The sequence below is a fragment of the Sapajus apella genome, unplaced genomic scaffold, assembly GCF_009761245.1.
Source record: "Sapajus apella isolate SASKATOON/1434 unplaced genomic scaffold, GSC_monkey_1.0 scaffold93, whole genome shotgun sequence".
Lineage (NCBI taxonomy): Eukaryota > Metazoa > Chordata > Mammalia > Primates > Cebidae > Sapajus > Sapajus apella.
The window spans coordinates 6,036,284-6,059,100 of NW_022437033.1; the positions used below are offsets into that span (position 1 = coordinate 6,036,284).

The following is a 22,817-nucleotide window of genomic DNA, read 5'->3' on the forward strand; positions in this document are numbered from 1 at the left end:
ACATCCATATCTACATCTTTACCATTTTCTGGGTTTGTAATTCATTTGTGTAGATTCACGTTTCTGCTTCGTATTTTTTCTGCCTGAGAAAATGTGTTAGCATGTCTGGGAATGCATTTTCTACTGAATCGAAATGTTCTTTGTCTGAAAAAATTATCATGTCTTTTTTGTGTTTATTATAGTGATAATTGTAAGTTCATCAAAAGAAATACTTCTCTCTCAGAATGGTTTGCTTTTTTTCCTAACATAAACATTTCTCATAGTTCCTATCTCTGTGCTGAAATTCCTTATTTGCTCATCTGTGATGTCTACTTTGTCGAATAGTGATACTGTTTGCATCTGTGTTCCCACCCACATCTCATGATGAGTTGTAATCCCCAATGTTGGAGGTGACACCTGGTGGGAGGTGATTGGATCATGGGGATGAAAATCTCAGGAATGGTCTAGCACGTCCCTGTGGTGCTATTCTCATAATAGTGAGTTCTCATGAAAAGTGGTTATTAAACAGTGTGTAGCACCTCCCCCATCTCTCTTCCTCGTTTTCTGGCCCTGTGAGGGGGAGGCTCCTCCCTTGCCTCTTCAATGATTGAAAGTTTCCTGGGGCCTCCCAGCCATGCTTCCTGTACAGCCTACAGAGCCATGAGCCAATTACATATATCAAAAATGTGGAACCAGCATTTGCCCTCGGTATCAGGCAGAGGCCAAAACAGTTTGCAGGGCTCAGAGGAAGACAGAAGGGTGAAGGAAAAGTTGAAACTTCCTAAATACTTGTTGGCTCATAGTGATATGGACGCTGAAGACCAGGCTGAGGAGGTCTCAGATAGAAATGAGGAACTTATCAGGAAGTGGAGTAAGGTCACCTTTGTTATGGATTAGCAAAAAACTGGTGGCATTGTGGCCCTGCCCTAGGATCTGTGGAACTATTGATTTTGAGAGTGGTGATTTAGGGTTTCTGGTAAAAGAATTCCCTAAGCAGCACAGCATTCAAGATGGGGCCATATTGCTTCTAATAGCCTATGCGCATGTGTGTCAGCAAAAAAATATGATGTAAAACTGGCAGTTACATTTAAAAGGAAAGCAGAGTGTAAAGGTTTTGAAAATTTGCAGCCTGGCCACGTGGTAGAAAAGAACAACCCATTTTCTGGGGAGGAATTCAAGCTAGCTGTAGAAATCTGCTTAAGTAATAAGGAGCTGAATGGTAATAGCCAAGACAATGAGGAAGCCTCAAAGGCATTTCAGAGACCTCTGCAGTAGCCCCACCTCCCATCGCAGGCCAAGAAGCCTAGGAGGGGAGAATGTTTTCATGGGCCACACCCAGGGCCCCACAGCCCTGTACAGTGTCTGGACACTGCTCCTGATGTCCTGGCTGCTCCAGCGCCTGCCTTGGCCCAAAGTTTCCCCAATACAGCTTCAGCGACAGGTTCAGATGGTGCAAACTATGATACTTGGTGGCTTCTACTTGGTGATAATCCTGTGGGTGCACAGAGCAAGGGGTGAGGCTTGGGAGCCTTAGCTTAGATTTCAGAGGATGTGTGGAAAAACATGGATGTCCAGGCAGAATCCTAATTCAGGGGTCTAGTCCTCATGGAGAACCTTTACTATGGCAGTGTAGAGAGGAAATGTAATGTTGGAGCTGCCAGAGAGTCCACACTGGAGCATTGCCTAGTGGAGCTGTGAGAGGAGGACCAACATCCTCCAGACCCTAGAATGCTAGATCCATTGACAGCTTGTAATTGAGTCTGGAAAAGGCATGGGTACTCAATGCCAGCCCATTGGGGACTGGACCCTGCAAAGCCATAGGGTTAGAGCTGCCTGAGGCTTTGGGAGACCAGCCCTTGCACCAGTGTGCTCTGGATGTTGGATATGAAATCGAAGGAGGTCATTTTGGATATTTAAGATTAAAGACTTCCCTGCTGGGTTTCAGACTTTCACAGGACCTGCAGTCCCTTTCTATTGGCTGATTTCTCACAAGTATTTACCCAATGCTTATGGCTCCATTGTACCTTAGAAGTAACTTGATTTTATTTTATAGGCTGATAGGTAGAAAGCAAGAGCCTTGTCTCAGATGGGACTTTGGTTTGGGGACTTTTAAGTTAATCCTTCAATGAGTTAAGACTTCGGAGGACTGTTGGGATTTTATTTTGCAAAGTGTGAAGGACATGAGGTTTGGGAAGGGCCAGGGCAGAATTATAAAGTTTGGATCTCTGTCCCCACCCAAATCTTAGGTTGAATTATATTCCCCAGTGTTAGAGGTGGGGCCTCTCAGAAGGTGACTGAATGATGGGAGTGGAATTCTGGTGGAATTTAATAGTGGAAACAAACTACTACTTAAAATGGAATATTTTAGTAAATCTGAGAGAAAGAAGAAAAGACAGAAAATATTTAAAATATTGAAAATGGAATAAAAGCAAGTCAAAAATCAATCACAAAACAATTGTATGATAGAATTAAAGATGGCGCATAAAATCATGTTTCAAAATGATCCACTAGGCTACTCAGTATTTTCATAAAATATTCATGATGCATTATTTGAAATCATTTATAAGAGAATGGCACAAATTTTTTACCCCATCCTAAAATGTAAGTACAAATACAGATAAATGTGTGGAAAGATCTACATCTAAATTTTAATAGAGATTTAGAAATTATATACTACATATAGTTATCACTTTGGAAAAATCTATGTACATACAGTATTTCCAACTGACAGAATTTTTTATTGTTCAGAATGCCACACACCATACAAAAAAATTGTTTTCATAATGGAAAAGATATTTCAACTTTTTTTTTATGTGAAGACATTAATGGTCCTATACATATTCATACATTCTGAATCTAAAACAAATTAATAAAAGTCCTGCCTGTAACCATATAGCAATTGTTTTTTATAGTTTTTCCCTTTTGGTGTATCTGCAGTAGCCTCTATTTCAGCTGGAATCAAGACTGTATTAATCATTTACTATTTATAAAATTATTTTTACACATTTCCACAATATAAGCAGCTTATTTATACCCTCCTACCCAAACATGGGTACAAGTTTCATGCTGCGGATGGCCTCACACAGTCTGGTGCTTGTCTTTTTCTTGCATCTGTCCTCCCTCCCTCTCTCTCTCTCTCTCTCTCTCTCTCTCTCTCTCTCTCCCCCTCTCTCCCCCTCCCTCCCGTGTGTATTTCCCCATGTCTGTCTCAATAAGGTTAAGAGTTAAGAAGTGTCACCACAATCAAATGGGGAGAGAAACCTAGGAGATATCTCAATAATAATTGAAGAGTATCAATTCTATCTTAGTTTTCCATTCTTCAAATATATTCCTAAGAAATCGGGAAAAAAGTTAATTAAAAAGAGTGAAATACTCTTGGGTGGACTATGCTTAACCCTTCATTAATGAATGACTTAAAGTTTTGAAAGGTATTTTAAAAGTCAATCAGAAGATGTTTTTATCTTTGAGAGAAAATGGACACTGGATCAACCATGAAGGTACCTAAGAGGCTGGAGAGTTTTTGGAAGCTGTAAAGGAGGAGGCTTGCAAATGATGACTAGTTGATAAGTGGAGACATTTGGAGAATCTGGGAATCTGGAGTAAAACCACTCAGGTGACGAACAATGGCTGTGGCCTCAATGCAATCTCTTATTTGATTCAAGTCTCATTTAGCAAAAATGGATAAATTATTAAAGAAGCTGAGTGGATATTTTTTCTCAGGAGTCCACTGTTCCTAAGTATAGTCTCCTAGAAGGCACAAAAAGTTCCTTGAAGTAGCCCCGCACTGAAGAGTGGGTGCACAGGACCCAAAACAGGCATCACTGTGCGTGCAGCTACAGCCCCATCCCCAGGGACACCACGTGCGCAGTACATGCTGTACATTACTCTTCGCAAGAAGGTGGCATTCATAGTTTAGTGCACATGAATGACACCTCCCTGCGAAAGGCACTGCACGCTGAATGGCTGAATGTGGCATCCCAGAACAAGTGCTCCCTATTCATGCAGTTTTTATTGATGTCCTTATAGGAGTATTGTGCCTTGCATGACCACCAAGATTTATGCCAAGGAACTCTGCAACTCCTAGCCCCCAGCGCTCCCGTTTTCATCCTGCCTGGAGTGAGATTTTAACATGTAGATTTTTGTTTTGGTTTGTTGTAATCTCACCTAATCAGGAGGCTGAGGCAGGAGAATCCCTTGAACCTGGGAGGCAGAAGTTTGGTCAGCAGAGACCCTGCCACTGTACTCCAGCCTGAATTACAAAGTGAGACTTGTCTCAAAAAAAAGAAAATCAAACAGAATAAACTTAAACTTACTGGTTAAGTAGAAAGAACCAACCACTCAGCAAATCTTTCTGTCATCCTACAACTCCAGCTGTGCTGCAGAAACCTAAATTCCAATGGAAAAACCACAGAGTACAATAACCTAGATGCAAATAAGTAGATAAGAGTCAGAGGATACCAGGTTGGAGAGAGCAGAAATTTCATTTCTTCTTCAGGCTATTCATGGGGAAGAACTCATAGAAATTAATACAAGAGACCCATAAGACAGATGATGGGCTGGAAGACAAGAAATGCTATTTTATTTCTCTTAGCTCCATGCTTCTTTGTAGTACATTTATTTGAGTGTGCGTTTGTGCTGTGTGTGTGTGTGAACAATAATAGCTCTAAGGTTTTTTAACTCTAAGATTTAGGATTTGTGTTAGTATATTTTCTATCCATTGACTTTTACCAACTTTGACTAGGTCTTCATATTTAAAATTGTTTTAGAACGTATGTAGTTATTTCTTATTTTTATGTAATTTGACAATTTCTGTGTTAATTGAAGCATTTAGATCATTATATTCGTATAGTTATTTATATACATACATTTAAATCTACTGGCTTTCTAGTTTTTTCTATGTTTCATCTTTTTCTTATTCCTAATTTTGTTTTTCTGCCTGATGATGGATTTAGTATTTATCATTTAGTTACATTTTCTCTACTCTTGGCTTATCAGTTAGGTCACTTTAAAAAAAATAGTAGTTGCTCTAGGGTTTACAAAGTTCCTATTTAATTCATCACAGTCTGTCTTCAAAAATATTATACTAGTTGATGTACAGTTAATTTCACTATTAATTATTGAGTGATTAATAGAAGAGTAATAAAATGCCTCTGTGTGAACCCCCAAAATCTGAGACAGGCCTCAATTTAGAAAGTTAATTTTACCAAGGTTGGGGATATACACCCATGACACAGCCTCAGGAGGTCCTGGTGACATGTGCCCAAGGTTGTCAGAGCACAGCTTGGATTTGTTCTTTTTTGTTTTTGTTTTTGGTGGAGTCTTGTTCTGTCACACAGGCTGGAGTGCAGCAGCATGATCTGAGCTCACTGCAACATCTGCCTTCAATGTTCAAGCGATTCTCCCACCTCTATTTCCCAAGTAGCTGGGATTACAGGCACCCAGCACCACGCCAGACTAATTTTTCTGATTTTAGTAGAGATGGAGTTTCGCCAAGTTGGCCAGGCTGGTCTCAAAATCCTGTCTTCAGGTGATTCGCCTGCATTGGCCTCCCAGGGTGCTGGGATGACAGGCATGAGCCACCACTTCTGGCCAGCACAGCTTGGTTTAATACATTTTAGGCAGACATGAGACATCGATCAACATATGTGAGATAAATATTTGCTCAGTCTGGTCTGGAAAGGAGAGAAAACTCAGAGCAAAGTGGAACACCTCAGAGTGGTGGGGAGGCTTTCAGGTCACAGGTAGGTGACAGACAAAAGGTCACATCCTTTTGAGTTACTGATTAACCTTTGCAAAGGAGGCAGTCAGATAAGCATTTATCTCAGTGAGCAGAGGGAGGACTATGAATAGAATGGGAGTCAGGTTTGTCCTAAGCACTTCCCAGCTTGACTTTTCCCTTTAACTTAGTGATTTTGGGGTCTGAGATATTTCCCTTTTACATCTGAATCTTCATCTTGATTATTTTCTGGGTTTTTATTTGTGTAGACTCACGTTTCTACCTGGTATGTTCTCTGCCTGAGGAAATGTGTTAACGTGTCTTGTAATGCATTTCTACTGGGGTGAATAATCGAAATGTTCTTTATCTGAAAAAATTGTGTCCTTTTTGTGTTTATTATAGAGATAACTATGAGCCCATCAAAAAAAAAATTTGTCTCAAAATAGTTTGTTTGCTTTTTTCTAACATAGCCATTTCTCATAGTTCCTATCTCTGTGCTGAAACTCCTCATTTGCTCAACGTGAAGTCTTCCTTTTTCAATAGCGATGTTGTTTGGGTCTGTGTTCCCACCCACACCTCATGTTGAGTAGCAATCCCCAATATTGGAGGTGGGGCCTGGTGGGAGTTGATTGGATCATGGGGGTGGAATTCCCATGAATGTTCTAGCACCATCTCTTTCGTGCTGTTCATATGATAGTGAGTTCTCAGGAAACGTGGTTGTTAAAAAGTGTGTAGTACCTCCCACATTTCTCTTCCTCCTTTTCTGGCCACGTGAAGAGCTAGGTCTTCCTTGCCTCTTAGATATTTGAAAGATTCCTGAGGCCCTCTCAGCCAGGCTTCCTGTACAGCCGACAGAACCATGAGTCAATTACGGATACCAAAAATGTGGAAGCAGCTTTTGCATTGGGTAGCAGGCAGAGGTTGAAAGACTTTGGAGGACTCAGAGGAAGACAGAAAGATGAAGGAAAAGGTGAAATTTCCTAAAGGCTTGTTTAACGGGTTGTGACTAGATGGCTGATAGTGATATGGATGCTGAACACCAGACTGAGGAGGTCTCAAATGGAAATGAGGAACTTATTGGGAAGTGGAGTAAATGTCACCTTTGTTATGGATTAGGAAAAAACCGGGGCATTGTGCTCCTGCCCTCAGGATATGTGGAACTTTTCAACCTAGCAGTGTTGTTGTAGGGTTTCCGGTAGAAGAAATTCCTAAGCAGCATAGCGTTCAACATGGGGCCTGGTTGCTTCTAATAGCCTATGCGCACGTGTCGACAAAAAAAAAATGATGTAAAACTGGCACTTATATTTAAAAGAAAAGCAGAGTGTAAAGGTTTTGAAAATTTGCAGCCTGGCCACATGGTAGAAAAGAACAACCCATTTTCTGGGGAGGAATTCAAGCTAGCTGCCAAAGTCTGTTTAAGTAACAAGGAGCTGAATGGTAATAGCCAAGACAGTGGGGAGGCCTCAAAGGCATTTCAGAGACCTCTGCAGTAGCCCCTCCTCCCATCACAAGCCAAGAAGTGTTGGAGGGGATAGTGTTTTCATGTGCTACACCCAGGGACCAGCTGCCTTGTACTGTGTCTGAACACTGCTCTCGATATCCTGGCTGTTCCAGCACCAGCCTCGGCCAAAAATGTCTTCCATACAGCTTTAGCCGCTGGTTCAGTTGGTGCAAACTGTGATCTTTGGTGGCTTCCAATTCGTGTTAAGCCTGTGGGTGCACAGAGAAAGAGTTGAGGCTTCGGAGCTTCACCTAGATTTCTGAGGATGTGTGAAGCATGGATATCCAGGTGGAAGCCTGCTGTAAGGATGAAGTCCTCTTGGAGAACCTTTACTAGGGCAGTGCAGAGTGGAAATGTGGGGTTGGAGCTCCCACACAGAGTCTACACTGGAGCACTGCCTAGTGTAGGTGTGAGAAGTGGGCAACTCTCCTTTAGACCCTAGAATGGTAGATCTACTGACAGCTTGTAATTTCAGCCTGGAAAAGGCATAGGTATTCAGTGCCAGCCTACTGTGGACTGGACCCTACAAAGCCACAGGGTTAGAGCTCCCCAAGGCTTTGGGAGCCCAACCGTTGCCCCAGTGTGCCCTGGACATGGTACATGGAATCGAAGGAGAACATTTTGGCAATTTAAGATTTAAAGAGTTCCCTGCTGGGTTTCAGATGTGTACAGGACCTGTAGCCTCTTCCTATTGGCTGATTTCTCATGAGTATTTACCCAATGCTTCTACCTCCATTGTATCTTAGAAGTAATTAACTTGTTTTTTATTTTATAGGCTGATAGGCAGAAGGGATTAGAATTGAATTGGATGAGACTTAGGATTGTGGACTTTTGAGTTAATGCTTTAGTGAGGTAAAACTTTGGGGGACTGATGGGATTCTATTTTGCAAAGCGAGAAGGACATGAGATTTGAGAGGGGCCAGGGCAGAATTGTAAGGATGGGATCTGTGTCCCCACCCAAATCTCAGGTTGCCTTGTAATCCCCAGTGTTGGTGGTGGGGGCCTGGTGGGAGGTGATTGGGTCATCAGGGTAGAATTCTGGTGGCATTAAATAGTGGAAATAAACCATTATTTAAAATGGAATATTTTAGTAAATCTGAGAGAAACTAGAAAAAGCTTAGAAAATGTTTAAAATACTGAAAATGCTATAAAAGCAAGTCAAAAATCAATCAAAACAATTGTATGATAGAATGAAAGATGGCACATCAAATCATGTTTGAAAATCATTTACTAGGCTACCCAATGTTTTTATAAAATATTCATGATGCATTATTTGAAATCGTTTATAGGAGAATGGCACAAAATTGTTGACCCCAACCTAAAATCTAACTATAAACATAGATAAGTGTGTGGAAAGTTCTGTATCTAAATTTTATCAAATATTGTATCCACATTATGATGTTAGTGTTTTGACAACATTTCACTGCTATAGTTCGTATGTTTCATACATTTTATGTGTTTTTCAAGTTGTTCTGGAATACATAGGAATTACGCTCATGGTAAGAAAAAAAAAGGTATCAACAAAAATGTATTTTTCTTTGACAGAATTCTGATATAAGAATAACTAGGAAAAGTGTAAAATTTGTTTTTGGCAGTTATTTTTCTTCTTTTGAGCTCTGTACAGTTAGAGCTCTTGCCTTTCCATGTTCCTGACTCCTAACCCTTATACATGTTAACTTATTATAAATTATTGAGGATAAACTAATACATTCACATTAATAATCGGACAAAATTATACAATAGGAAGGAAGGTCTAGAATGAGTTTGTAACAATTAAACAAGTTTTTTTCATGTGCTAGGACTACAGTACGGTAACTAGTAACATTTTTAGTATACACAGAAGTGCTAAATTATATGTAGCTATTTATGCTGGAAATATTTATCACATGAAATTACATATATTTTAAGTATTCTGTAGTTTGGCTTTTTATTGTCTCAGTGGTCTCATTTGGAGACAGATTTTAATTTTTTCAAAGTCTATTTTATCAACTTAGTCAATTTTATTTTTATACTTTGATATATATAATAATGGTCAAACATATTTTCTGTTTTATGAAATTTGATAGTTTGACATTTTGGTCTAAGATTGTGTTAATTTCTGTATGTGGTTTGAAAGATGGACCAAGGTTCATATATATATATGAATATATATATATATATATAACATCTGCCTGCATCTTATTGTGTAAATACTATTATTACTTGATTAGATTGACTTTACAGCTCAGTCAAAATCAATTGGTGACATGTATGGATATTCCTGGTCCTTCTATTCCACTTGTCCATCCTTTTTCAGTACCACATTATATTGGCTAATCTAGTTTGACGGTAATTCTAGAAATTACAACTGTAAATTCTCCAACTTTGTGATTCTCTTTCAGGTTGTTTTGGATATTCTAGTTTATTTGCCTTTATATCAATTTTAGAATCATCATGCTAACATCTGCAGAATTTTTGGGGGGATATTATTGGAGTTGCATTAACTCTATAGATCAATAGAACTCTGTAAATCTATAGATTTGAATCCTTCAATCCATAAATACGATACTCCACTTAACTAGTAATGATTTTCTTAGTGTATTTACAATCTTATCGTACAGATGTTTTTGGTTTCCTACTGATACTGTAACAAATTGCCATAAATTTGGTTGTTTACAACACAACTTTATTATACTAGAGTCTAAAGATCAGAAATCTAAAATAGGTCTATCTTGGCTAAAATTAAGGCATTGGCAGGGCGTTGTTCCTTCTCTCGGCTCTATAGGAGAATTTAGTTGATTGCATTTTTCAGATTCTAGTTGCTTTCTCCATTCTTCAGCTTACGGCCTCTACCTCCACCTCTAGTCAATACTACAGCATTTTCCAATGTTTCTGTCATTCTGTCCAGCTTCCTCCTATTTGTAACAGTCCTTGTGATTCTGTTGGGCTCACCTAAATAATCTAGGATAATTCCAATCTCAAAATATTTAATTGAATCATATCTGCCAGTTTCTTTCTATCATAAAATGTGATGTTTTTGAATTCAGGGGTACTCTGTAAACATCGTTTGGCAGGGTGGGGGGGTGCTATCATTCTGCCTACGACAGAGATCTTGTAATTTTTCTGTAGAGTTTTACCTAAGCATTTTATGTTTAATTATTTTATGTTTTAATTAGCTTGATTTAATCATTGCATTATGTATACATATATCAAAACATCATGTTGTACACCTTAAATAGATACAATATTTATAACACATAAACCTTATTAAGTTGGAAGAAAAAATGCTGAATACAAAAAAGTATTTCACTATTAGAAAAATCATAAATACCAGTGAATACACTGTTCTTTTTGAGAATTCATAAAGAGATATGATAACAACTAAAGTCTCTCTTCTTTCATTTTAGGATACCACTTAAATTATATAAGTAAACATGCATTCACTATAATACAGTTTTAGAAATTATATAATAAAAATTGGAAAATTCTGTGTACATACAGTAGTTCCAACTGAAAGAATTTTTTGACAGTTGAATGCTGCCGCCACTCCCCCCCAAAAAATTCTATGTATTGTATTAGCACAATTGTCTTCATTATAGAAAAGATACTTCAACTGATTTTTTTTTTTTAGTTTCAGATATTAATGGTCTTATACGTATCCATACGTTCTGAATCTAAAAAATAAAAATCCTGCCTGTACCTATATAGTAATTGTTTTTTTTCTAGTTTTTCTCTTTTGGTTTTTATGCTGTAGCCTCTATTTCAGTTAGAATAAAAATTGTATTAATCACTTACGATTTATAATATATTTTTTAAACACTTCCACAATATAAGTAGCTTGTTTATAACCTGCTTCCCAAACATGCATTCTAATTTCATGCTGCAGATGGCCTCACAGTCTGCTGCTTGTCTTTCTCTTCCTCTCTCTCTCTGTTTGTGTGTTTCCCTCTATGTCTCTCTATTAGGTTAAGAGTTAAGAAGTGCCACCACAAGCAAATGAAGAAAGAAGCCTAGGAGATATCTCTTGAGTATCAATTCTATCATACCCTTCCATTCTTCAAATATATCCTTAAAAAATGGGGAAAAAAGAAAAAGAGTGAAATACTCTTGAGTGGACTATGCTTACCGCTTCATAAATTGGTGACATATAATTTGAAAGGTATTTTAAAAGTCAATCAGAAAATGTTTAAGTTTTGTGAAAAAATGGACACTGTGGGATCAGCAACGAAGGGACTTGAGAGCAGGAGAGTGTTTTGGGAGCTCTAAAGGAGGAGCCTTGCAAATGATGGCTAGTTGATAGGTGAGAAAAGTTTAGAGAATTTGGGAATTTGGAGTAAAACCTCTCAGCTGATGAACAATGCCTGTGGTCTCTACACAGTGACTTTCTCATTTGAGCCAAGCATCATTTGGCAAAAATAAATAAATTCTTAACCTAAGTGGACGTGTTTTCTCAGGAGTCCACTGTTCCTATGTACAGTCTCCTAGAAGGCACAAAAAGTTCCTTGAAGTAGCCCCGCACTGAAGAGTGGGTGCACAGAACCAAAAACAGGCATCACTGTGCGTGCAGCTACAGCCCCATCCCCAGGGAAACCACGTGCGCAGTACATGCTGTACATTACTCTTCTCAAAAAGGCGACATTCATATTTTAGTCCACACGAATGACACCTCCCTGTGAAGGGCACTGCACGCTGAATGGCTGAATGTGGCATCCCAGACCAAATGCTCCCTATTCGTGCAGCTTTTATTCAAGTCCCTATAGGTGTATTATGGCTTTGCATGGCCACCAAGATTTCTGCCAGCGAACTATGAAGCTTCTTGCCCCCAGCACTCCCCTTTTCATCCTGCCCTGAGTGTGACTTTTACATGCAGATGTTTGTTTTTCATTTTTTGTTAGTGTTTTGAGACAGAGTCAGGCTCTGTCACCTTGAATGGCATGCACTGTTGCGATCTCAGCTCACTGCAAGCTCCACCTCCTGCGCTGAAGCGATTCTACTGCCTCAGCCTCCTGAGTAGCTGGGATTAAAGGCACACAACACCATGAACAGATAATTAACATGCACAGTTTTAGTGTTAGCAAGAATAGAGCTTTTCACTTCTTTTCCTTAGAGCAGAGTAATCCTTGTCTGGATTATCCCATTGGTTTTCACGTTATTTTGCTTGTCTCATTAAACATCCTCATAGGCCAGGGGCGGTGGCTTATGCCTGTATTCCCAGCACTTTGGGAGGCCAAGGCAGTCAGATCAAGCGAGGTCAGGAGTTCAAAATCAGCCTGCCCAACATGGTAAAACCCTGTCTCTACTAAAAGCACGAAATCAGCCAGGTATGGTGGCTTGTGCCTGTAATCCCAGCTACTCAGGAGTTTGATGTAGGAGACTCCCTTGAATCTGGGAGGCAGATGTTTCAGTGAGCAGAGATTGTGCCGCTGTACTCCAACCTGAATTTCAAAGTGAGACCCTGTCTCAAAAAAACAAAAACAGGAAAAAAAAAAAAACCTTAAAATTACTGGCTAAGTATACAGGACCAACCAGCCACCAAAGTTTCTGTTGTCCTAAAACTCCAGCTGTGCTGCACAGACCCAGTTTCCAACAGAAAAACCACAGAATACAACAACCTGGATGCAAAGAAGTGGAGAAGAGTCAGAGGGTACCAGGTTGGAGAGAGCAGAAATGTCATTTCTTCTTCAGGGTATGGAGTAGAAAGAACCCATAGAAATTAATGCGAGAGACAGATAAGACAGATAATGGGCTGGAAGATAAGAAATGCTATTTTATTTCTCATAGCTCCATGCTTCTTTATAGTTCATTTATTTGGGGGTCTCTCTCTCTGTGTATGTGTGTCATTAACAGTTAAATATAACTCTAAGCTTTTGAGCTCTAAGATGTACTGTTTGCATTAATATATATTCCATGCTTTTACTTTTACCTAACTTGCACATAGGTCTTTATATTTAAAATGTTTGTATTAGAAACTATATAGTTGTTTCTTATTTCTATATAATTTGATAATTTCTGTCTTAATGGAAGCATTTAGATCATTTATATTAGTATGATTATATACATGCATTTAAACCGGCTGGCTTTCTAGTTTTTTTCTTAGTGTTTATATCCTTCAGTTAATATTTTCTCCACTCTTGGGTTATGAGTTAGGTCCCTCTAAAAAAAATGTAGTTGCTCTAGGGTTTACAATGTTCATATTTAATTCATCACAGTCTATCTTCAAAGAATATTTTATTAGTTTATGTATAGTTTAAAAACCTTATGATAGTATACTTACAATTCACCCCATCCTTTGTCATATTTTTGTTAATTACTTTTATTGACTGATTAATAAAATAAAATGTCCTCTGTGTGAATCCCAAAAGTTTCAGACAGGTCTCAGGTAATTTAGAAAGTAAATTTTGCCAAGGGTGAGGATGCGCACCCATGACACAGCCTCAGGAGGTCCTGGTGACATGTGCCCAAGGTGGTCCGAGCACAGCTTGGTTTTATACATTTTAGGGAGAACTAAGACATAGGTCAACTTATGTAAGATGAACATTTGTTCAGTCTGGTCCGGAAAGGAGGGACAACCCTAAGCAAAAGTGGGACACCTCAAAGTGGGGAGGAGACTTTAAGGTCACAGGTAAGTGACAGACAAAAGGTTGGATTTTTTTTACTTACTGATTAACCTTTGCAGAGGAGGAAATCAGATAAGCATTTATCTCAGTGAGCAGAGGGATGACTGTGAATAGAATGGGAGGCAGGTTTGCCCTAAGCACTTCCCAGCTTGACTTTTCCCTTTAACTTAGTGATTTGGGGCCCTGATATTTCCCTTTTACAACCAACCATATCTTCAGCTTTATTACTTTCTCAGTTTTTAATTTGTGTAGATTCACATTTCTGCCTATTTTTTCTGCCTGACAAAAATGTGTTAACATGTCTTGTAATGCATTTCTACTGTAGTGAATAACCTAAATGTTCTTTGAAAAAAATTGTCATTTTTGTGTTTATTACAGAGATAATTGTGAGCCCATCAAAAGAAATATTTATCTCTCAAAATAGTTTGCTTTTTTCTAACTGTAAATTTCTAAGATATCTACTCTTCCTATGTCTGTGCTAAAATTCCTCATTTGCTCATCCATGATGTCTACTTTTTCCACTACTGATGTGGTTTGGACTGTGCTCCTACCCAAATCTGAAATTGAACTGTAATCAGCAATGTTGGAGGTGGGGCCTGGTGGAAGGTGTTTGTAACATGGGGGTGAAATTCTCATGAATTGTCTAGCACCGTCCCTTTGATGCTGTTCTCAATATAGTGAGTAGTTAGTTCTCACAAAATCTGGTTGTGAAAGTGTGTAGCATCTCCCCAATCGCTCTCTTCCTTCTTTTCCAGCCATGTGAGGTGCTAGCTCCTCCTTTGCCACAGATGAAAGTTTCCTGGGGCTTCCCAGCCATGTTTCCTGTACAGCCTACAGAACTATCTTTAGAAATAAAGATACCTAAAAATGTGGAAACAGCTTTTGCATTGGGTAACAGGCAGAGGTTAAAATATTTTGGAGGACTCAGAGGAAGACTGGAAGATGAAGGTAAAGTTCAAATTTCCAGAAGTCTTGTTAAATGGTTGTCACTACATTGCTGATACTGATATGGACACTTAAGGCAAAGTTGAGGTGGTCTCAGATGGAAATGAGGAACTTATTGGGAAGTGGGGTAAAGGTCACCTTTGTTATGGATTAGCCAAGAAACTGGTGGCATTGTGGCCCTGCCCTAGGAATTTGTGGAACTTCTGAACTTGAGAGCTATGATTTAGGGTTTCTAGTAGAGGAAAATCCTAAGCAGCACAGCATTCAATATAGATCCAGGTCGTTTATAATAGCTTATTCTCATATGCACCAACGAAAAAATGATGTAAAACTGGATCATATATTTAAAAGAAGGAAAACAGAGCATAAAGGTTTTGAAAATGTGAAGCCTGGCCACATGGTAGAAAAGAAAAACCCATTTTCTGGGGAAGAATTCAGACCAGCTGCAGAAATCTGCATAAGTAAAATGGAGCTGAATGTTAATAACCAAGACAATGGGGAGGCCTCAAAGGCATTTCAGAGACCTCTGTAGTAATCCCTTCTCCCATCACAGGGCAAGAAACCTAGGAGGGGAGAATGCTTTCCTGGGCTATACCCAGGGTCCCCACGGCTCTGTGAAGTATCTGGACACTGCTCCTGATATCTCAGCTGCTCCAGTACCAGCCTCGGCCTAAATGGCCCCTGATACAGCTTGAGCCACTGGTTAAGCTGTAGGGACTATAGCGAAGACATGATTGCATTTTTAACGAGAGAAGGACATGAGCTTTGGGAGGGGGCAGGGCAGAATTTTATGGCTTGGATGTGCGTCCGTACCTAAATCTCAGGTTGAATTGTAATCCCCAATATTGGACGTGGGTCCTGGTGGGAGGTGATTGGATCATCGGGGTGAAATTCTCATGAGTGGTCTAACCCCATCCCTTTGGTGCTGTTCTCATGACAGTGAGTTCTCACGGTTATCTGTTTAAAAGTGTGTAGTACCTCCTCCATCTCTCTTTTCCTCCTTTTCTGGCCATGTGAGGTGCTCACTCCCCTCTGCCTTCTGCCATAATTATAAGCTTTATGAGTTTTCCCTCTTCTTCCTATACAGCCTGTGAAACCTTGAGCCAGTTACACCTCTTATTTTAATAAATGACCCCATCTCAGTTAGTTATTTCTTTGTAGCAGTGGAAAACAGACTAATACAACTAAATAATTAAATATATTAATTATAGTAAAGTCTCTCTTTCTGACCATCCTGATAGCTGGATCATCTCTTGGTCTGATTTTATTTCTTAGTCTCTTGATAGTAAGTTTTCTCATGTTTCTTTGTAAATGCATTTTGAAATTTGTATTTGATGCTGAACATTGTTTATATAATAGTAAAGAAAGTAGTAAATAATTTCACCTGGAAAGAAACATGTCTTTTTTTATCCCCTCAGGCTCTGATTATGTGATAGTGGCATTTGAATCAATCTTGTCAGTTATTAACTTGGTATTGGATTTTGTTGCTCTGTTGATTACCTTAAGAGTAATACAGTCTTCAAATTCCTCTAGCATTGCTTTGTGCATAGGGTGATATTTAGGTTCCAGAGACATTTTCTCCGTCTTCCTGGCTTACGCGTTGATCTTTGACATCTGTGCACATGTAAACCACATAGGAATCGGTCTCCACGTTGCATCTCTTTCTCCAGTAGTAGACTTTCCTTGCTTATTCCTTAGGGCTTGCAAATTACCTTACTTTCTTTGTCATAGATGAGCCAGTCTCTGTAGGCCATTTCTCATTGGCAGGGCAGGTTCTTCCTTAAGATCAAGCTGATTAGTAGATCTTGAACCTGTAGTACTGAGTTGTTGAAGAAAAATCATGAATTTGGTGTTCATCTGAATTTTTCATACATGCAATATGTATATATGTTGTTAAGTTGAAATTCACATTCCTTCCTCTTTCGTATACACTAGGCAGAAGAGGAATTGGATTTATGTTTTGTTGTTGTTGTTTTCCTTTCATTCTTTGCTCTGCTTCTGTTTATTTTGGAATAATTTTAGGTTCATGGAAAAGTTGTAAACACAGTACCGAGAGTTCCCATATATCCATCATCTGTCTTCCCCTAAGGTTATCATATTACATAACAATGACACATCTGTGAAACTCAGAAATTAAGAGTGGCACGATAACATTAACAGAACTATAGACATTTACATTTCCACACTTTTCCCCACAAATGTGATTTTATTTTTTCCTTAATTAGGGAAATACACCAGTTTTTCTTTGGTTTTCATGTCCATGACAGTTTTGAAGAGTTAAATCTGTCCAATCAGCCATAGTCTAGAATGCCCCTCAGATTGAGTTTTTCTGATGTTTTCTTTTGATTTGATTATGGTTCTGAGATTTTTGGGGTGGAATACCATGAAGATAAAGTGGCCTTCTCATTGTCAACATGACTTTACACCAGCGGTGTTAACCTTTAAATACTTGGTTAAGGTGGTATGCTTTCTAGTTTCTGTACTGTAACATCATTACTTTTTTCCCTCTACTCACACAATTCTTGGTAAATGAGTCATTGAGCCCAACCTACATTCAAGTAGAGAGGCAATAAATTTCACCTCTTGGGAAATAAGGAGAGTATCTACACATATAATTCAGAATTATTTTGTAAGGACATTTTGTAACTTAGTCAATTGAGGTTACTCTAACAAATTACCATAAATTTGTTGGCGTATAAACAACAAAAATTTATTTTTCACAGTTCTGATTTCTGGAAGTCTGAGATTAGGGTGCCAACTGGGTCAAGATTTGGTTAGGGTCCTCTTCTGGGTTTAAAACTACTGCAGACTTCTTGTTATGTCCTCACATAGCAGAAAAGAGGTGACAGCACTCTCTGGGAGCCTTTTTTGTAAGGGCACCAATCCCAATGGTGAAAGCTCCACCCTCATGACCTAATCACCTCCCAAAGTACCACCTCTTAATATCATTCACATTGAAAATTAAGATTTCAATATATAAATCTGGGAAGGATATAAACAGTCTATAACACTACCTTTTCCCACATGCAATTATTCAATAGTTTATTTATATAGTATGTACTCCTAGGTATTTATTGTACTATTTGCATTTTAATCAAATACTGTTGTTACTAATTATTCAGCTTTGGCAAACTGGAAGCTCTTTTAGGCTGCATCATTTGTCATGCCTTTATCTTTATTTTTAGAATACTCCGTTATTTTCGGGTACTTCAGATTGCTGAAGTTTGTAATTCTCTTGTAATTTTCCTGCTCTAGACCTAGAATCAACAATTTTTCTAACAAACAATTCTAGGTTTCTTTTATTAGAGAATGAAGTATAAAAGCTAATACCTGAGGTATGTACTTAAAATAATACTTTGCCATCTTTCCATTCCAGAAGCTATTTATCTTGGCTAAGATTGGAATGTGGTGAAAGGATTTGCAACAGAAATTATTAGTAGCCATAGAAAATCTTTAAACATGCACAGTAAAATTAAAATTTTTTGTATGCATATACTCCTATGAATTTTAACACATGTATAGATAAACATCACCACTTTCAAGATAGAGAACAGTTACATCACAGTAGTTTCCTTCTGCTGTCACTTTGTAGTGAAGCTAACCTTAAGCCCTGACAATGAGTAAATTAATATATAATTATATATATAATACATAATATTTACAATGAGTAAATTAATATATAATTTTCCATTAATATAAGTCATCATTTAAGGGATCTCCTATAAATGGAATCATGCAACATGGCACCTTTTTCAGACTGGTTTCTTGCACTCAGCAAAATGTCTTTGAGATGAATCAAATTATTATGAAATAGTATTCCAGTGAATGGATGTACCATACCCATTGAAGGGAATTTGAGTTGTTTATGGTGTTTTTGCCTTCCAAATAAAGTTATCTAAAGAACATATATGAATGGAAATTAAGCACATAACAATGCTTAGCATCATTAGTTATGGAAGTACACATTAAATCCATAATCAGGTAACACTTTACTCCCACTAGGAGCCAAAATTTGAAAGGTTAAATATACTAAGTGCTGCTAAAGATGAGGAGAAACTGGAAATCTGGAACTGTAAAACTTTGGAAAGCAGATTTTTGTTTGTTTTTTTTTAAAGTTAATCATAAATCCACCATATGATCTTGCCATTCCAAGGAAAATGTCAAAACAATACCTTCTACATCAGTGTTCACGGCAGCATTATTCACAGTAGCTAAAAATTTGACACAACTGAAGTGTCATCAACAGGTATATAGATGAACAATTCATGGTATATAATGAAATAATACACAACCATAAAACATATGACGAAAGAAGCTAGCCAAAAGAGTACATACCTTATCCTCTGAAAACAAAAGCATAACAATTAGCAGTATCCAAGGCAAACATATTATGTCGATTAAGAATAACCACCTGGTAGAGATGGGGTTAGCAGGCAACAGGAAATAATATTATACTTTCTAATGTAGGTATATAAAACATATAACAACTTTTCAGTCTCTGTCTGTGGGGTCTTTGGTATGAATAGGGAAACTCAACGGAAAATATAAAAGTAAATTAAGCCCATGTAAAATCTCTTTCTCAAGAGTTCTAAACTAAACCTCCACAAAATACCAGCAAACTGAATCCAATAACATACTAAAACCAATTTATATATGCAACAATAATACAAGAGAGGCTAAAGAACAGTTCAACTAAATATTAAAACTAACCCAACAATAATATCCATACAACATAAGCACACTCACATAAAATTATAATTCCACACCAAACATACACATAGGTTACTCTGACCACTACCATATAAACATGCAAAAGTGAAGAAAAACTCAGAGTAGTTACTGTCATAGACAAGTCTATGGGAAATGTTAGCGTACAGGAAGGAATGGGGAAGATAATGGTACCAACCGGCATGCTGTACCACTCTACTATGTTAGGTGACAAAGAACAGCAATGTCTCTATATTACAACCTAAATTTTCTGACACAGCTTAGGTTGACAAATGATATACAGTTACTAGCTTTAGGCAAAGAAATTCACAAATACAAGTTGTCAACTCAACAAATCCTAAAATGCTTTAAAAGAGCTTGTATCAGAAACGACACCAGCTTCTACATCATTTCTCAACAGAAGAATGTAAAATTTACAATTTACTCCCCAGGCACTGGTCCAGTGCTATGATTAAGTCCAAAAGAGAGTGGCTCTTGCCATCGTCTCTCTCATTTAGTCGTATGTTAATAAGAACCCAAGAAAAATTAGGGAAAAAAGCAAATGCAGTATTTAGTCCTACTCAAAAGGCTTGCGATATTTATTCATTCACATATAATGTAAAAATGTTCACATTAAAAAGGTAAGGAGACCAACTGAAGAAAGTTTTCAGCACTCTCTTCATTTCTAATTACAGGTTGACATGAGAAGATTTCCTGAGCACTGGCAAAGTAATAGGCTTTGAAAGAGGAAAGTACTATAAATGAGTGAAAGGGGGTAAAGGAATTTGGGGTTCAGATGGAAAGGTATTTGTGTAGGGACAGAATTTGAGCAATTCTCTTGAAGGATACTTAAATACTATGAGCAAAACTGATTGATGAGAACAAGGCAGGTTACTTTCACAATGCACAAATGATAAATTTTAGTCCTTCACGATTACTCACCAACAATCCCTGATGTCCCACATTGCGATGTCGTCGTCTCTTTTGACTCCCATCTCATAACCTCGTTTACTACAAATCTAAGGTAATTAATCTAGAGATTTTTTTTTTTTTTTTTTGAGATGGAGACTGGCTCTTTGCCCAGGCTGGAGTGCAGTGGTGTGAACTTGGCTCACTGCATCCTCCACCACCTTGTTCAAGCAATTCTCCTGCCTCAGCCTCTCTGCCACCACGCCTGGCTCATTTTTTGTATTTCTAGTAGAGACAGGGTTTCACCATGTTGCCCCAGGCTGGTCTTGAACTCCTGATCTCAAGGTATTCACCTGCCTTCACCTCCCAAAGTGCTGGGATTACAGGTGTGAACCACCAGGACCAGCAATCTAATTTGAAGATAACAATTTTGCCAGTTATCTGAGATTTGGATATCTGAGACTTCTGCTCATGTTCCCTTGCTTGCAACTGTCCATAAGGAAGTTGTCCTCTCCCTTAAATGCAGAGAACATCACACATTCCTTAATATTTCTGTGCATTACAGGAAGACTTATGATAAACTGTGCCCCTAAAGATGTGCTCTCAAGAGAAATCTCCAAAACAAACTGGCCTCCTAAATTCTGTCTTCTTTCTTCCCAGTCCCAATTCTATACAGAGGACTTTTGTCCTCATTTTTCACAGGGTTTCTAATATAAAAAAATTGACAAAGTAGAGAAGAACTCCATCCAGTATAGACAGTATAGATACAATGAAGGTCTGTTGGCAGAGAGTTAGAAATTCCTTCTTCCAGATGTATGCTGCCATGTGGTCCTGGGCTTAATCACTCTGCATTTAGTTTAGTAAGAGTAAATTATCGGAGCCATCTTGCACAGTAGCTATGTACTTCTTTTGAGTTACTAATGGATAATAATGAATATTCTGTCTCAAGTGTTTCTTTTGTTCAGTGAACAAAATGATTCTAAATATCTCAACCCTTTTACTGAATTGTTTGAAATCCATGAAAAGCAACCAAAGTTAGATTCTATAGAAATATTTACATATATCAATTTTCCTTTTGCCCACTTACCTTTTCTCTTAAATATTTGGGCTCTTGATCTAGCTCCCCAAAGTTCTCAAGGGAAAAAAAATAGGCCAAAAACAATACCCTCCCCCGAAACACCAGTACAAGTACTACTTCTGTTCCTTTGCATCACCCATTCCTCAGTGGCTTCAAAGGAGTCTTTGCAGCAACCTGGCACATAGCAAGAGAGTCTAAGACCCACTGCTCCATGAAACCACACGCACAGACACATACAGAACGAAGTAAACAAGATTAAAAAGAACTAAAATACAAAAAAAAAATAAAAACTAACCATAAAATTAAGCCATCTAAAGAACTCTAGCAACATATAATGCAAAGTTCCAACAACATATGCGCAAATAAAAATATAACAGAAATGACACAGTGAAATACAAATAACGAAAAAAAAATTCAGAATTCCAAGCAATGCACATAAATACCAATCAAAACAATAACAAAGTGCACCCCAAATCTGAAAACAAATTCAAACACATATAATCCCAAAGGAGCCAAAGTCAAACAAAGCAAAACTGTACACATGAAACAAACTGATAAGAATAGCCAAAGCAAAACAAAAACAGAGATCAAACCTCAAACAATAAAAACAACAAAATCCCCACACTACATGCAGACGAAAATGTGTGGACACATATACCAAGGCACACACGAATACATATATTACTCCCCCCATCACCATATAAACACCAGCAAATGTGCTAGGACAAATTTTAAAAAGTCACAGTGGCCAACAAATAGGAGTATCTGGGACTCAGTGACCAAGGAAATCCTATGAGTGCAGGAAGGACAGAAATACATACAATGAAGAGTAGCCACATGTAGTTGAATGGTAATACTACTAGGAAAGGAAACAGAGTAGTTTTCTTCAATTTCATTATAACCTACATTTCCCATCAAGTTCTTGAGTTAGGGAGGGGGGCATATGGTTGTTTTGAGATGGGAAACAAATTAAAATTTCACAATCCACATTTGCCAACACTTGACTGTAATTTAATATAGTTTACCTGAAAGGAGGCATCAGACTGTCTCTCATTTTTCGGCACAGAAGTGTAAAAGAGGTACTGCTCCAGTCCTGTCTCTCTGTCTGTCTCTTTCTGTCTCTGTCTTTCTTTTTCTCTCATAACAGCTGTAGTTTAAGAAAAGATACCCTGAAAACATGGAAAGAGAAAAGTCAATACAAAATTTCCGAATTTTTAAGAGGTCTGTGGCCTGGGGCAGGTGATCCTGACTACCAAGGGAAAATTGGAGTAGTGCTCTACAATGGAGGTAAGGGAGAGTACCTCTGAAATACATCAGATGTCTCTTAGCATTACTTTGCCTTGTGATTAAAGTCAATAGAAAATGGCAATAACCCAATCCTGGCAG

At 38.2% G+C, this 22,817-nt stretch overlaps 1 long non-coding RNA gene across 1 annotated transcript in view; it reads left to right on the forward strand.

Annotated features, from left to right (window-relative positions):
• Positions 1 to 5,013, forward strand: part of LOC116535279 — a 10,513-nt gene extending 5,500 nt beyond the window's left edge. Inside the window, exon 2 of the long non-coding RNA XR_004262133.1 lies at positions 4,979 to 5,013. This is a non-coding gene — a long non-coding RNA (uncharacterized LOC116535279). The remainder of the gene's footprint in view (positions 1 to 4,978) is intronic.
• The last annotated feature ends 17,804 nt before the right edge of the window (positions 5,014 to 22,817 follow it).